This window comes from Dama dama, chromosome X (genome assembly GCF_033118175.1).
Source record: "Dama dama isolate Ldn47 chromosome X, ASM3311817v1, whole genome shotgun sequence".
NCBI classification, from domain to species: Eukaryota; Metazoa; Chordata; class Mammalia; order Artiodactyla; family Cervidae; genus Dama; species Dama dama.
The window spans coordinates 103,375,560-103,393,608 of NC_083714.1; the positions used below are offsets into that span (position 1 = coordinate 103,375,560).

Sequence of the window (18,049 nt, forward strand, 5' to 3'; positions counted from 1 at the left end):
CAATAGGGAGCAAAAGCTGCAGCTGAGTAGGGCTCACAGACTCACTCAGGCCAGGGAGAAGGAGGGATGTGGCAGTCAAAATTGGGATATACAGGGAGTGCCTGTGGCAGAGGCTCAACAGGACATTGCTACATCCTGAGGGAAGCAGTGTGTTCTCCCAGGGGATTTGGCCCTGAACTGTGAGACCTTTGGCAGTGCCAGGCTGCACAGGCTGCCTGGAAGTTGTGGATGGTGACCTCCACTTGTTCACAGCTTGGAGGTAGTGGTGGCAGTTGTCTCACCACCTCAGTATTCAGAGATAGCAACTGCAGCCTGTTCTGCCTCTGTAGCTCATGAAGGCAGTGCCCTGCTATCTGTGTGTATGGAGTTAGATGCTCCTTGGTAGGCCCACCCCTCTCCTCTTTTACCCCAGGACAATGACCTCTTGCCACTCCGGCTTTTTCCTGGACTCCCTCATCTGTGTCATACTAGCCTCCTCAGGCTGTCATCATGACAGTCATCCCCAGTCTTCTACCTGAGGTCTGACCTCTGAAGCCTGAATCTCAGTACCCTACTCACAACTGCTCCAGTGGGTGTGCAAACATCTGAGGCTGAGGATTTCTAGTCAGCACTGATCTCTGTGTGAAGTCCTTTCTGCTTTGCCCTTTGCACACCTGTTGCTGCACTCTCCTCCAAAGCTCCTCCCTTTCCCTGCCAGTGAAAGGATTTCCTATTGTGCAGAAACTTTGCCTCCTTTATAGCCCCCTTCCAGAGGCACAGGTCCTGTCTCGATTCCTTTGTCTCTCTTTTTTTCTTATTTCTTTTGCCCTACCCCATTTTGTGGACATTAGCTTCCCTTTTTGGAAGTCTGAGGTCTCTTGCCAGCGTTCAGTAGGTGTTCTGTAAGAGTTGGTCCACATGAAAATGTATTTTTCATGTATTTGTGGGGAAGGAGGGAATCTCCACATATGACTCCGCTACCAGCTGGAAGATCCCCCTCAAATGTGACTTTTCTACAAAGACCTTCTTTCAATAGTATGGCACTCCTTTTCACTCAATATCTTTCAAATTGCTTGCAGTTAACATTGTCTAACCTTACATATCTGTTCATGTGTTTATTATCTGTTCCCTCAGTTTGAATGTAAACAGTAAAATTACTGTTAAGTAATATATCCCCTAGAGTTTAGCATAGTGCTTAGCTCTTCTTTAAACTTTTGCTGAAATTTGCCTGTGAAGCCATCTGGTCCTGGGCCTTTGTTTTGGGAAGATTTTTGATTATAGTTTCGGTTTCCATGCTTTTGATTGGTCTGTTCATATTTTCTGTGTGTTCTTGGTTCATTTTTGGATAGTTATACTTTTCTAAGAATTTGTCCATTCCTTCCATGTTATCCATTTTATTGGTATATAGCTGCTCATAGTAGTCTCTCATGATCCTTTGTATTTCTGCATTGTATATTTTAACTTCTCCTTTATCAGTTCTAATTTTATTGATTTGAGTCTTCTTCCTTTTTTTCCTTGAAGAGCCTGGCTTATGAGGTGTCCATTTCATTATCTTCTCAAAGAACCAGCTTTTAGCTGTACTGATCTTTGGTATTGTCTCCATTTCTTTTTCATTTATTTCTGGTCTGATCTTTTATGATTTATTTCATTCTACTAACTTTGGGGTGTTTTTATTCTTCTTGTTCTAGTGATTTTAGGTATAAGGTTGTTTTTTATTTGATGATTCCCTTGTTTCTTGAGGTAGTTTATATTCCTTTAACCTTCCTTCTTAGCACTGCTTTTTCTGTATCCCAGAGGTTTTGTGTTGTTGTGTTTTCATTGTCATTTGCTTCCAGGTAAATTTTTATTTCTTCTTTGATTTTTTTTCAGTGACCTCTTGGTTATTCAGTAGAGTATTATTTAGCCTCCATGTGTTTGTGTTTTTTATAGTTTTTTCCTATTGATATGTTTTAGTATTCTTTCTTTGTTTTTAATCTCTGTTAACTTGATTAATATGTGTCTTGATGTGTTCCTTCTTGGGTTTATCCTGTAAGGGACTCTCTGCACTTCTTGGACCTGACTGACTATTTTCCTTTCCCATATTGGGGAAGTTTGCAAGTATAATTTCTTAAAAAATTTTTTTTTCACTACCTTTCTTTTTTTCTTCTTCCTCTAAGACCACTATAACTCAAATCTTAGTGTGTTTAATATTGTCCCAAAGGTCTCTGAGGTTATCATCAATTCTTTTCATTCTTTTTCCTTTATTCTGCTCTTCAGCAGTTAGTTCCACCATTCTATCTTCCAGCTCACTTATCCATTCTTCTACCTCAGTTATTCTGCTATTGGTTCCTTCTAGAGTATTTTTAATTTCAGTAATTGTATTATTCATCTCTGTTTGCTTATTATTTATTTCTTCTATGTCCTTGGTGACTATATTAATTGTGTTAATTGTTTCTTGCATTTTCTCCATTCTATTTTCAAGTCTTTGGTACATCTTTACTATCAGTATTAAGAATTCTCTTTCAGGTAGATTGCTTATTTCCTCTTTGTTTATTTGGTCTTGTAAGTTTCTACCTTGTTCTTTCATTTGTGCTATATTTCTCTGTCTTTTCATAATTTTTTTTTCTAACTTTCTCCACTTGAGGCCTCCTTTCCTCAGGCCTTAGGATTGTATTCCTTTTTCCTTTTGGTTTTTGCCCATGGAGGGAAAGGTCAGTTGAGTGGTCTGTGTTGATTTCTTGTTAGGGGTGACTTATGCCTGTGTTCTAGTGGGAGGAAATCAAGTAGATCAAGCAGATAATTACAGAAATATTGGGACATATACACACACTTCCATACACACAGTTATAACCAAAGTATTCTAATGAAGAGTACAAGAGATTGACTTGGTGAACAAAGGAAACCAAAAGTGATATCAACCAATTAAAAGCAGAGCTAACTAATGCTCAGTCTGGAAAAGCGAGCGTAAGCAGAGTGCCAACTGGGGAATATAGCAAAGGGAGCTCAACAATTTAATGTACTTGGTGAAAAAGAAAGAATTCAGGAAAAGAGGGAGATGAAAAATGAGAAAAAAGAAAACAGAGAGCAAAGAGAAAAGGAAGGGGTGGAAAAGAGGGTTAAAAAAGAGAGAAAAGAAAAAAATAGAAAAGTGAAAATAAATATATGTATGTGAAAAAGATTTGTGTATATTCAGGAATAGCTACAGCTGATAAAGAATTATAAGAAAAATAGTTAAATATATCAAAAACAAAATCCAAAAAATCACAAAAAAAGGGTGAAAAAGAAAAAAAATCTTAAAATGGTTTTTTTTAACAAGAAAAACAAAGAGGAAAGCTCCACAGCACCACAGAAGGCTAATGTGAAGGTAGAAATATGTAGGGGAATAAGCAGTGCAATTTATAAGAAAATAAAAAGTTCTCAAGGTCATAGTTCTTCTTGGTTGTGGAGTCTGCCCCCCGTGGATGGGGTTGGATTAGTGTCCTGTGATGTTTTCCTGGTTGGGGTAGCTTGTGCCTGTATTCTCTTTGATGGAGCTGGATTTAGTCTCTCTGAAGGGCAGTGCAGTGTCCAGTTGTAGGTTTTGTGTGTCTACGGGTTCAGTATGTCTTCGGGCAGTCCTTTTGGCTTTGGCAGTGTTAGACACGTCTATTTCCGCAGTTGCTTCAAAGTGGCCTTCTCAGCATATCTTCACTGCTGCCAGCCCCCTACTTGACCCTGGAATCTTTGCTGGTGCTTCTGTTCCCTGGTCCTACCCTGCACTGCAGGCCAAAGCTTGCTAGGTAAGGGCTGTGTGGATATTTTCTCGGCTCCCCGACCATGCCCTCTGTGTCACGGAGACTTGTGTTGGTTTCCCTTAGCCCCCTGAGCTTGCCCTCTGTGTTCCAGGGCCTGTGTGCACTTGTCCTGGCTCACTAAGCCTGCCCTCTATATCATGGGGCTTGTGTGCACTTGCCTTAGCTCCTCGTGTCCTACCTCTGTGTCACGGGGCTTGTGTGCACTAGTTTTGTCTCACCAGCCCGCTCTCTGTTTTGCCAGGCTTGTGTTCCTTGTCTCGATCCCTGGGCCCTCCCTCTGTGTCATGGGGCTTGTGTTCACTTGTCTTGCTCCCCGGGCCTGTCCTCTATGTCCCAGGGTTTGTGTGCACTAAGTTTCACCTCACCATTGTGCGGTCTGCATCAAGAGGCTAGTGTGCATTTGTCTCCTCTCACCAGCCCACCCTCTATTTCACTTGTCTTGACTCCCTAGGCCCTCCTTCTGTGTCCGGTGGTTTGTGAGCACTGCAGAGGTTTGTATGCCATGCCTCTCTTGGCACCCCAGGCCTACCCTCTGCACCACGATGGTTGTGTGTGCTGATCGATTTGTATGCCACACCTCTTTCATCACCCTGGGCTCGCCCTCTGTGCCACAGGTCTTCTGTGGTCTTCTCTTGGTTTCCCATGCCTGCCATCTGGTCGGGACCACAGTCCGTGAGCTATCTATGGGCTGAATATTGCAGCCGTCTCTGTTTTCTGCCCTCTAAGTCCCTGTTTTGTCTGGTTTTCTGAGATTCCTCAGCTCCCCCTGCCTGTGAGGGAGCTTCCCAATGCACAGGAACTCTTCCTGTTTAAGGACTCCCACCCTCCCTCGGGGCACAACTCCCATCCAGAAGTTCTCTTTGTTTTCCCTCTTTATGTCTCCATTCTCTATCCTACCTCATTCCAGGGAGCTTAGCCTATACCACTGGAGGCCTGGGGTCTTTTGCTGTCACGCAGAGGTTGCTTTGTAGGAGTTGTTCTATATCTTGATGCGTTTTTGATGTATTTGTGGGGAGGCTGGCGATCTCCCCCTCTTACTTCTCTGCCATCTTCTTCTGCTCCCCTAAAAAGTCTCTCTTATCTCTCTTTGCCATTCTTGGAACTCTGCATTCAGATGGGTATATCTTTCTTTTTTCTCCTTTGCCTTTTGCTTCTCTTCTTTTCTTAGCTAATTGTAAGGCCTCCTCAGACAGTCATTTTACCTTTTTGTATTTATTTTTCTTGGAGGTTTCTTGCCTCCTCTACAATGTCACAAACTTCTGTCCATAGCTCTTCAGGCACTCTGTCTATCAGATCTAATCCTTTGAATCTATTTGTCACTTCCACTGTATAACAATAAGGGGTTTGATTTAGGTCATACCTTGAATGGTCTACTGGTTTTCCCTACTTTCTTCAATTTAAGTCTGAATTTTGCAATAAGGAGTTTTTGCAATAATGATCTGAGCCACAGTCAGCTCCCAGCCTTGATTTAGCTGACTCTTTAGAGCTTCTCCATCTTTGACTGCAAAGAATATAATCAATCTGATTTCAGTACTGACCATCTGATGATGTTTATGTGTAGAGTTGTCTCTTGTGTTGTTGGAAGATGATGTTTGTTATGACCAGTGTGTTTTCCTGGCAAAGCTCTGTTAGCTTTTGCCCCGCTCTGTTTTGTACTCCAAATCCAAATTTGCCTGTTAACTCCATGTATCTCTTGACTTCCTACTTTTGCATTCCAGTCCACTATGATGAAAAGCACATTTTTTTTTTGGTGTTAGTTCTAGAAGGTCTTATAAGGGTTCATATAACCCATCAGCTTCTGTTTCTTCAGCATTAGTGGTTGGGGCATAGACTTGGATTACTGTAATATTGAATGGTTTGCCTTGGAAACGAGCACGGATCATTCTGTTGTTTTTGAGATTGTGCCCAAGTACTACATTTTGGACTCTTTTGTTGACTATGAGGATTACTTCATTTCTTCTAAGGGATTTTTGCTCATAGTAATAGATGTAATAATGGTCATCTGAATTAAATTCACCCATTCCTGTTCATTTTAGTCCACTGCTTCCTAAAATGTCAATGTTCACTCTTGCCATCTCCTGTGTGACCACTTGCAATTTATAGTGGTCAAACAGATATATAGTATACATTCTGTAAATATTGGTTGAATGAAAATTGAATAAAAATTCACAAGATAAAATTTATCACTGACAAATGTCAAATTCTGTACTTGAGATCAAGGGTTACAAGATAGGGGAAACCCAGAATTCATTTGAAAGATAACAACAACAGGGGTTTTCAGTTAATCACAAGCTCAATATGTTACAACATTAGTGCTCTAGCTGCTAGGATAATTCAATTGGTAGTGAAAAGTCTTTTCATCAGGCAGTGGTATGGCAACCAAATTGCCACATGCAAAAGAGTGAAGTGTACCTTACCTCGCACCAGATACAAAAATTAACTCAAAATGAATTAAAAACTGCAATGTAAGAATTAAAACTGCAAAACTCTTAGAAGAAAATGGGGATATATATCTTCATGTCCTTGATTTGACAATGGATTCTTATATGTAACACAAACAAAACAATAAACAAAAGAGAAGAATAAATTGGATTTCATAAAAACAAATAATTTTTTATATCACTTGGCACTATCAAGAAATTATAAAGTCAGCCTACAGAAAGGGAGAAAATACTTGCAAATCATATATCATAAGAGAGTCTAGTGTCAAGAATATATAAAGAACTCTTACATCTCAACCACAGAAAGACAAACAACTCACAACTGGACAAAGAACTTGAATAAACATTCCCCCACCAAATGTACATAAAGCCAACAAACACACGAAAAGCTATTTAGGACTAGGCATAAGGGAAATGCAAATCAAAATCACAATGGAATAACATTTCCCACTTGCTAGGTTGGAAAAGAAAGAGTCGGTGAGGATACAGAGAAATTAGGATGCTTATCCATTGCTAGTGAAGAGGCAAAATTATATACCTACCTTGGAAACAGTTTAGTGGATATTCAGAAACCTAAATCTAAAATTATGATAAAGTCCAGCAATTCCTCTCCTAGGTATAAAACATAAACTAATTGAAAACAGGTACTCAAACAAATAATTGTACATGAATGCTTATAACAGCATTATTTACAATACCCCAAAGTTGAAAACAACCCAAATGTCCATGCATGGATAAACAAAATTTGGCATACCCAAACAATGAAGTATTATTTGGTCATATGAAGCAATGAAGTACTGATAGATGGTACACCATGGATGTACCTCAAAAATATTATACTAGTGAAAGAAATCTGAAAGAAAAAAAAGAACACATTGTATGATTCCATTTATACTAAATATCAAGAAAATGTCAGTTAGAGAGAGTGAAAGCAGGTTAGGTGTTCTAGGGGATGAAGGAAGGGAAGGATGAAAAGCAACTACTAAATGATAACGGGATTATTTGGTATTAAAAATGTTTTAAAATTAGGAGAGATGGTTGCACAACATTTTAAATATATTGAATGAGACTGAATTATGCAATTTACAGTGATTTGTGCTATGTAGATGTTACTTCAATTTTTAAAATTGAGTGGGTAAATACTGTGTATTATGCACATAATACACACACACACACACACACACACACACACACACACACACACACACACACTTAGAAGTTCCTAGTGCACTTTTAGTGGGGTTTCCCTGGTGGCTCAGACAGTAAAGAATCCACCTGCAATGCAGGCAATCTGGGTTGGATCCCTGGGTCAGGAAGATGGCTACCCACTCCAGGATTCTTGCCTGGAGAATTCCATGGACATTCCTCTCCTCCTGGACAGAGGAGCCCGGTGGGCTACAATCTGTGGGGTCACAAAGAGTCAGACACGAGTGAACGACTAACACTTCTTTTTTTTTTTTTTCATGCACTTTTAGTACTCGTTGTTTGAAAAGGATTTCAAAGGATGAAGAGAAAATTTGAAACCATGGGTAATAGAAGAGACATAATCAAAATGGAAGAATAGGAGTTTTCTGCCATCTTCCCCCAAATTTGACAATGACCCACAGATGAGTGGGACTTTGTGGAAGTCTCAGAGTCCAGTGGAAAAGATCCAGCTCACTTCTGGAGCAAAAATATCTGAGATTTGATGCACTGAAGAAGGCAAGAAACAACAATTTCACTTTACCTATATCTTGTCTTCCTCCAAGAGGACAGAGTTCAGTGCCAAAAGAGCCCTTTTGGGCCTGTGATTTTTTTTTTTTTTCCATAGGGGAAAGTGAGACCATGTCAGTAAGCAACGAGCTTCTCTAACTGTGTAGGATGCTGCCAAAGAGCCCTGCTTCTTCTTTCCCCATCCAGAAAACTTAAGTGAGCTGCACATTTTGGGGGTAGGTAAGGTCTGAGACAACACTAGCCAGGGCTCTCAGAGGGCATCAAAGGTACACATATCCCATTAACTACTTTGTGAAATTCATTGGGAAGTTTCTTCACAAAATGCTTGTGATGCATTGCACTCAGAGTCCCCCAACTTTCCCATGGGCACCCCCAATGCTTTATGGACCTCACCTACACACAACCAAACCCATGGTCTGGCCTGTTGTTCACACCCCTAAGAGCAGTGAGAATAAGTCTTTGTAAGTAGCTAGTAAGCAAATGCATTCACTAGGCAACTTGACTCTGTGAGATTGGAAGAAAGCACACAAATCTGAGAATTCAGCATCACCCAAGGTAAAGCAAACGGGAAGCTGTCAGAACTTGGATTGGCTTTTTAAGGCTGAAAGAAGGCTTAAAATCTAAAGAATTCACTCCAAGAAGGATCAAGAAATATAGAGTAGGTGTACACTAGAAAAGTTTTTAGAAAGCCTTAGAATTCCTCACAGTGCTCATGGAAGGTATTTCTCTTTCCATGTCAGTAAAGACTGAAGGATGTATTCAGTTCAGTCACTCAGTCATCTCTGATTCTTAGTGACCCAATGGACTGCAGCACGCCATGCTTCCTTGTCCATCACCAACTCTCAAACTCATGTCCATCGAGTCAGTGATGCCATCCAACCATCTCACCCTCTGTCATCCCCTTCTCCTCCTGCTTTCAATATCTCCCACCATCATGGTCTTTTCCAATTAGTCAGTTCTTCTCAATAAGTGGCCCGAGTATTGGAGTTTCAGCTTCAGCATCTGTCGTTCCAATGAATATTCAGGACTGATTTCCTTTAGGAATGACTCGTTTGATCTCCTTGCAGTCCAAGGGACTCTCAAGAGCCTTTTCCAACACCACATTTCAAAAGCATCCATTCTTCAGTGCTCAGCTAGTTCTTTATAGTTCACCTCTCACATCCGTACATAACTACTGGAAAAACCCATAGCTTTGACTAGACAGACCTTTGTCGGCAAAGTAATGTCTCTGCTTTTTATTGTGCTGTCTAGGTTTATCACAACTTTTCTTTCCAGGAGCAAGTGACTTTTAATTTCATGGCTGCAATCAACATCTGCAGTGATTTTGGAGCCCCCCAAAATAAAGTCTGTCACTGTTTCCATTGATTTCCCATTATTTGCCATGAAGTGATGGGACCTGATGCCATGATCTTAGTTTTTTGAATGTTGAGCTTTAAGCCAACTTTTTCACTGTCCTCTTTCACTTTTATCAAGAAGCTCTTTAGCTCTTCACTTTTTGCCATAAGGGTGGTGTCATCTGCGTATCTGAGGTTATTGGTATTTCTCCCAGCAATCTTAATTCTAGCTTGTGTTTTATCCAGCTCAGCATTTCGCATGATGTACCCTGCATATAAGTTAAATAAGCAGGGTGATAATATACAGCATTGATATCCTCCTTTCCCAATTTGGAACCAGTCTGTTGTTCCATGTCTGGTTCTAACTGTTGCTTCTTGGCCTGCATACAGACATCTCAGGAGGCAGGTAAGGTGGAACGGTATTCCCATCTCTTTTAAGAATTTTCCACAGTTTGTTGTGAACCACATAGTCAAAGGCTTTGTCATAGTCAATAAAGCAGAAGTAGATGTTTTTCTGGAACTCTTTTGCTTTTTCTATAGTCCAACGGATATTGGCAATTTGATCTCCAGTTCCTCTACCTTTTCTAAATCCAGCTTGAACATCTGGAAGTTCATGGATCACATACTGTTGAAGCATGGCTTGGAAAATTTTGAGCATTACTTTGTGAGCATGTGAGATGGGTGCAATTGTGTGGTACTTTGAATATTTTTTGGCTTTGCCTTTCTTTGGGTTGAAATGAAAACATCCTTTCCAGTCCCGTGGCCACGGCTTACTGCTGAGTTTTCCAAATTTGCTGGTGTATTGAGTGCTGCACTTTAACAGCGTCATCTTTGAGGATTTGAAACAGCTCAACTGGAATTCCATCACCTCCACTCACTTTGCTCATAGTGATGCTTCCAAAGGCCCACTTGACTTCACATTCCAGGATGTGGCTCTAGGTGAGTGATCACACCATCGTGATTATCTGGGTCATGAAGATCTTTTTGGTATAGTTCTGTGTATGCTTGCTACCTCTTCTTAATATCTTCTGCTTCTGTTAGGTCCATACCATTTCTGTCCTTTATTGAGCCCATTTTGCATGAAATGTTCCCTTGGTATCTCTAATTTTCTTGAAGATATCTCTGGTCTTTCCCATTCTATTGTTTTCCTCTATTTCTTTGCATTGATCACTGAGGAAGGCTTTCTTATCTCTCCTTGCTATTCTTTGGAACACTGCATTCAGATGGGTATATCTTTCCTTTTCTCCCTTGCCTTTTGCTTGTCTTGTTTTCTCAGGTAGTTTTAAGGCCTCCTCAGACATTTTGCTTTTTTGCATCTTTTTTCTTGGGGATGTTCTTGATCACTGCTTCCTGTACAGTGTCACAAACCTCCATCCATAGTTTTTCAGGCACTCTGTCTATCATATGTAATCCCTTGAATCTATTTGTCATTTCCATTGTATAATTGTAAGGAATTTGATTTAGGTCATACCTGAATGGTCTAGTGGTTTTCCCTTCTTTCTTCAATTTAAGTCTGAATTTGGCAATAAGGAGTTCATGATCTGAGCCACAGTCAGCTCCTGGAGTATCTCAAATTTATCTCAAATGTGAATACAGAAACAAAAGGCACCAAGAAATATGAAAACTCAGGGAAAATGACACCGTCAAAGTACACAATAACTTTCTAGGAACTAATCCTTAAGAAATGAAGATCTTTATTCCCTGAGCCACCAGGGAAGCCTGTATACCTGATTCAGAATTCAAAATATTTTAAGGAAGCTCAGTGAGCTCTGCGAAAACACAGAAAGATAATTTAGTGAAATCAGGAATGTAATATGCAAGGAAAAACAACCAAGACATTTGACAGAGAAATAGAAATTGTTTAAAAAATGAAGAAGAAGCAAACAGCTTCTGCAGCTGAAGAATATAATGACTGAAGTTTTTAAAATATAGAGGAGAATATCAGTCTGACTTGATCAAGCAAAAGGAAGAATCTGTAGAATGAAAGGCAAATCATTCACAATTATTTAGTCAGAGGAAAATAAAGAAAAAAGAATGATGAAGGCCTCCATTAAGTATGGAATACCATTACCAGAACCAATCTACACATTATTGTAGTCCTAGGAGAAGAGTGGGAGAAAGGTGCAGAAAGCTTATGTAATTAAATAATGGTTATTAACTTACCAAATTTAGAGAGAGATTCAGACATCCAAGTTCATGAAATTCATAGGTCCCCCTAAATTTTCAACCTGAATGATCTTCTCCAAGACAAATTATAACTATCTAAAAATGAAAGAAAGGATTTAAAAACCATCAGGAATTTAAAATTCCTTACATATAAGAAAATCTTATAACATATTTTTCAGCAGAAACTTGTAGACCAAGAAGTATAGGGTGATATAGTTAAAGTGCTGAAAGAAAAAAAAAAAAAAAAAAAAAAGCTGTGAAGCAAGAATACTTGACCAGGCAGTGTTGTCCTACACAAATGAAGGAGAGTATCGGAGTAAAGTCCTTCCCATACAATCAAAAGCTGAGGGCCTGTATCACCTCTAGATCTGACTTACAAAAATATTTCTGAAAGAAGTTCTTCAAGTTGAAAGGAAAGGACAATTATTAGTAATGGAAAAATACGTGAGACCATAAAACACACTAGTCAAGGTAAATATATAGTCAAATAAGAATTTGTGATGTAAGATTGTGTTAATACGGAGAAGACAGTGGCAACCCACTCCAGTACTCTCACCTGGAAAATCCCATGGGCGGAGGAGCCTGGTAGGCTGCAGTCCATGGGGTCGCAAAGAGTCAAACACGATGGAGCGACTTCACTTTCACTTTTCACTTCCATGCATTAGAGAAGGAAATGGCAACCCACTCCAGTGTTCTTGCCTGGAGAATCCCAGGGACGGCAGAACCTGGTGGGCTGCCATCTATGGGGTCACACAGAGTCGGACACGACTGAAGCGACGTAGCAACAGCACCAGCATTGTGTTAATAATGCAATTCTAGGGTGAAAGTTAAAGGACAAATTATCAAAAATAACCATAGCTACAACGTTTGCTGTGTGCTGCCTTTTTGATATTAGCCATTCTGAAAATTGTGAAGGGATATCTCATTGTGGGTTTTTTTTTTTTTAATTTTTTTTATTAGTTGCAGGCTAATTACTTCACAACATTTCAGTGGGTTTTGTCATACATTGATATGAATCAGCCATAGATTTACACGTATTCCCCATCCCGATCCCCCTGGGTCTTCCCAGTGCACCAGGCCCGAGCACTTGTCTCATGCATCCCACCTGGGCTGGTTCATTGTGGTTTTGATTTGCATTCTCCTATCATTATTTTAAGCCTCTTTTCATGTTCCTTCTGGCCATTGCTTTGTCTTTGTGGAAACATGTCTGTTCAGATCCTCTGACTATTTTGTAATCGGATTGTTTGATTTGTTTGATGCTGAGTTGTATGAGTTTTTTGTATATTTTTAATATCAATGCCTTATCAGATATATTATTTGCAAATATCTTCTCCATTTCAATAGGTAGCCTTTTCATTTTACTGATAGTTTTCTTCACTGTGCAAAAGCTTCTTGGTTTGATGTAATTCTATTTGTTTATTTTAGCTTTTGATTTCCTTGCCTGAGAAAATATTTCCAAAAACATATTACTAAGACCAATGTCAAAGATGATACAGCATATGTTTTCCTTGAGAAATTTTATGGTATCAGGTCTTACATTTAAGTCTTTAATCTATTTTGAGTTTATTTTTGTGCATGGAGTGGGAGAGTAGTCCAGTGTGATTATTTTGTCTGTAGCTGTCCAGTTTGCTCAGCACCATTTGTTGAAAGGGCTGCCTGTTCCCCAAAGTATATTATTTCCTCTTTTGTAATACATTAATTGCTGATATAAGGGTGAGTTCATTTCTGGGCTCTCCATACCAATCCATTGAATAATGTGTCTGTTTTCTGTGGCAGTACACCATGCTGTTTTGCTTACTATATCTTGTAGTATAACTTGAAATCAGGGAGTATGATACCTTCAGTTTTGTTCTTTCTCAAGGTTCTTTTGGCTGTTCAGGATCTTTTACGTTTCCCTACAAATTTGGAACTATTCATTCTAGTTCTGTATAAATGGCCATGGGTATTTTGATAGTGATTACATTGAATCTGTAGATTGCCTTGGATAAAAGTTATTTTAATAATATTTATTCCAATCATTGAACACAGTCTATCTTCCCATCTCTTGTGTCATCTTCCATTTCTTTCAACAATGTCTGATAATTTTCTGAGTACAAGTTTCTACCTTCTAGGAATTTTATTCTTTTTGATGTGATGGCAAATGGGATTGTTTTCTTTATTTCTCTATCTTGCACCTTGTTTTTAGTATTTAGAAGTGCAATAGAATTTTTTATGTTAGTTTCATATCCTGTAACTTAACAAAATACACTGATGATTTCTAGCATGTTTTGGTGACAAGTTTAGAATTTTCTATATATAGTATCATGTCATCTGTATACAGTGACAGTTTTACTTCCTCCTTTCTAATTTGCATCCCTTTCATTTATTTTCTTGTCTGATTGCAGTGGCTAGAACTTGCAATAATATATATGTATAATATACTGAATAAAAGTGGCCAGAGTGGGCAAACTTGTATTGTTCCTGATCTTAGAGAAAAAAAGTTTTCAGATTTTCAACACTGAATATTATATTAGCTGTGGGCTTGTGATATAATGCTTGCATCTTGTTGAGGTGTTTTCCCTCTATACCCACTTTGTTGAGAGATTTTTTAAATCATAAGTGGATGTGAAATTCTTTCAAAAGTTTTTCTGCAATTATTGAGACAATGATATAATTTTTATTCTTCACGTTGTAAACATTGTGTTTCAGATTGATTAGTTTGCACATATAGGACAATTTTTACACTTCCCCACTTCCTTATGGTGTATGATCCTTTTATTATATTGTTGAATTCGGTTGGTAATATCTTGTTGAGGATATTTTCATCTATATTCATCAGTGATATTGGCCTGTAATTTTCTTTTTTACAGTACCTTTCTGTGATTTTGGTAAGAGGCTAATGGTGGCCTCTTGGAATGAGGTTGAAAGTGTTCCTTCCTCAGCAAATTTTGGAATAGTTTGAGAAGGATAGATATTAGCTGCTCTCTAAATGTTTGGTAGAGTTCAATTGTGAGGCCATCTGGTTCTGGAATTTTACCTTTGGGGAGTTTTTAAATTACTGATTCAATTCCATCACTAGTAATTTCTCTGTTCATATTTTCTATCTTACTGGTTCAATCTTGAAAGATTACATATTTCTAAAAATTTAACCATTACTTCTACATTGACCATTTCTTTGGTATATAGTAATCTCATGATCCTTTGTGTTTCTGTGATGTTAGTTGTAAGTGCTAATTTTTTATATTTTTATTTTATTGATTTGGATCATCTCTCTTTTTTCCTGATAAGTCCAGTTAGAAGATTAGCAATTTTGTTTTTCTTTGAACCAGTGAGCTCTTAGTTTCATTGATCATCTCTGTTATTTCATTTTTTTGAAATAGCTTCTCCTCTATTTCATTTTTTTCTGCTCTCATATTTATGGTTTCTATCTATAAACTTCATTTTCAGAGCTGCTTTTTATTGACAATTCCCTGACATTCCAGTGGTTAGGACTTTGTGCTCACTGCTGAGGGTTTGTGTTCAATTCCTAGTCAAGGAACTGTGACCCCACAGGCCACATGGTATGGCCCCCCAAAAGCTGCTTTTCCCAAGATCTACAAATTTTGTAACATTTTGAGTTTTACTCAGCTTCCAAATTCTTTGTTTTTAATTGAAAAATAACTGTCTAATAACATAGAAGACACAGATGGAAAATGTAATCACGAATTTTAAAGTTTATAATTTTTAAATTTATTACAAAATAAATTATGCTTGCTCCTTGGAAGAAAAGTTATGACCAACCTAGACAGCATATTAAAAAGCAGAGACATTACTTTGCCAACAAAGGTCCATCTCATCAAAGCTATGGTTTTTCCAGTAGTCATGTATGGATGTGAGAGTTAGACTATAAAGGAAACTGGGTGCCGAAGAATTGATGCTTTTGAACTGTGGTGTTGGAAAAGACTCTTAAGAGTCCCTTGGACTGCAAGGAGATCCAACCAGTTCATCCTAAAGGAAATCAGTCCTGAATATCCACTGGAAGGACTGATGCTGAAGCTGAAACTCCAATACTTTGACCCCCTGATGCGAAGAGCTGACTCATCGAAAAAGACCCTGATGCTGGGAAAGATTGAGGATGGGAGGAGAAGGGGACGATAGAGGATGAGAATGTTAGATGGCATCACCAACTCGATTGACATAAGTTTGTTCAAGGTCTCGGAATTGGTGATGGATAGGCAAGCCTGATGTGCTGCAGTCCATAGGGTCACAAAGAGTGGGACACAACTGAGCGACTGAACTGATGTATTCTATCTTGCAAAATGTTCTGTGTTCACTTAAGAAGAAAGTGTATTCTGTTGCTTTCAGATGGAGTCTTAGGTAGATTGTCTATCTCCATTTTACTTTGTTCTTTTTCAGGGGTGTAACCTTATTTCTTCATCTTGAAGACATTCTTCTGCTGCCTCATTTTTGCCTAAGTTGCTTTTATTATTTTATGTACCTGGTAGGTAATTTACAATATATAACTTACATCCCCAACCTTGGAGAAATGGCCTTCTGTAGGAGACATCCTGCATGTACCACCAGTACATCACTTAATATATATGCACTATGCATTCCTCCTATGAGGGCTGTATGGGTCGTCTTTTTGTGGCAGACTGACTATGTGGAGTGTCTATGAGTCTTGTTTGACCCACAACTGGTTCACTGCCAGGCACTGCCTTGTGTGGAAGCTGCCAACTGCTATTTGGTGGAGTTGATTTGTAAGGTGACTGACTGCAGAACTCCAGGGGGCCCAGGTTACATATAAATTTTAAGGTAATTTGTTTTAGTTCTATGAATCATGGCATGGGACTTTTAAGAGGAATTGCTTTAAATCTGTAGGGCTTCCCAGGTGGCGCTAGTGATAAAGAATCTGCCTGCCAATGCAAGAGTTGCAAGAGATGTGGGTTCAATCCCTGGGTCATGAAGATCCCCTGGAGGAGGGCATGGCAACCCACTCTAGTGTTCTTGCCTGGAGAATCCCATGGACAGAGGAGCTTGGCAGGCCACAGTCTAAATGGTCGCAAAGAGTTGAACATGACTGAAGTGACTGAATGAGCACATATGCATGTTTTAAATCTGTAAATTGCTTAGTATTTGTTGTCATTTAGTTGCTCAGTCATGTCTGACACTTTGCAACCATGTAGACTACAGCACGCCAGGCTTCCCTGTCCTTCACTATCTCCCAAAGTTTGCTCAAACTCATGTCCATTGAGTTGGTGATGCCATCCAACCATCTCATCCTCTGTCGTCCCCTTCTCCATCTGCCTTCAATCTTTCCCAGCATCAGGGTCTTTTCCAGTGAGTCAGCTCTTTGCACCAGGTGGCCAAAGTATTGGAGCTTCGGCTTCAGCATCAGTCCTTCCAATAAATATTTAGAGTTGATTTCCTTTAGGATTGACTGGTTTTATCTCCTTGCAGTCCAAGGGACTCTCAAGAGTCTTCTAGCACTACAGTTCAACAGCATCCATTCTTCAGTGCTCAGCCTTCTTTATGGTCCAACTCTCACATTCATACATGACTACTGAAAAGACCTTTGACTATACAAACCTTTGTTGGCAAAGTGATGTCTCTGCTTTTTAGTATGCTGTCTAGGTTGGTCATAGCTTTTCTTCCAAGGAGCAAGCAGCTTTGAATTTTATGGCTGCAGTCACCATCCACAGTGATTTTGGAGCCCAAGGAAATTGAGTCTGTCACTGTTTTGATTGTTTCCCCATCTATTTGCCAAGAAGTGATGGGACCGCATGACATGATCTTAATTTTTTGAATGTTGGGTTTAATACAGCTTTTTTACTTTCCTTTTTCACCTTCCTAAGAGGCTCTTCAGTTCCTCTTTGCTTTCTGCCATAAGGATGGTGTAATTTGCATATCTGAGGTTATTGATATTTCTCCCAGCAATCTTTATCCCAGTTTGTTCTTCATCCATCCTAGCATTTGGCTGATGTACTCTGCATATAAGTTAAATAAGTAGGTTGACAATATACAACCTTGTCATATGCCTTTCCTAATTTTGAACCAGTCCATTGTTCCATGTCCAGTTCTAATTGTTGCTTCTTAACCTGCATACAGGTTTCCCAGGAGGCAGGTAACGTGGTCTGGTATTCCCATATCTTTAAGGATTTTCCAGTTTGTTGTGATCCACACAGTCAAGGCTTTAGTGTAGTCAGTGAAGCAGAAATAGATGTTTTTTTGAAATTCTCTTGAGTTTTTCTATGATTCAATGGATATTGGCAATTTGATGTCTGGTTACTCTGCCTTTTCTAAATCCAGCTTGCACATCTGGAAATTCTCCTTCAAGCTAGGCTTCAAAAGTATGCTTTACATAAATAGACTTTTTAATGATATAATGTTTCAAATCCAAAAACACAGGCTATCTTTCCATTTCTTTGTATCATTTCCACATTCTTTCATCAGTGTCTTATAGTTTTCAGTGATTCAGTCTTTCACTAACTTTGTTAAGTTTGTTTGTTTAGGTTTTCTGCCCACTTTTTTATTTGGGTTGTTTGTTTTGTTGGTATTGAGATGCATGAGTTGCTTGTTTATTTTGGAGATTATGCCTTTTTAGGGCAGTGATGGAGATGCAGAGCTAGAGAACAGACTTGTGGACACAGTAGGGGAAGGAGAGGATGGGATGAATTGAGAGTAG

At 39.1% G+C, this 18,049-nt stretch overlaps 1 protein-coding gene across 1 annotated transcript in view; it reads left to right on the plus strand.

The window, feature by feature from the left end:
• The window catches only part of KLF8 (KLF transcription factor 8), a 342,852-nt gene that overhangs the window by 141,158 nt on the left and 183,645 nt on the right, over positions 1-18,049 (plus strand). The gene's annotated exons all lie outside the window — the stretch shown is intronic.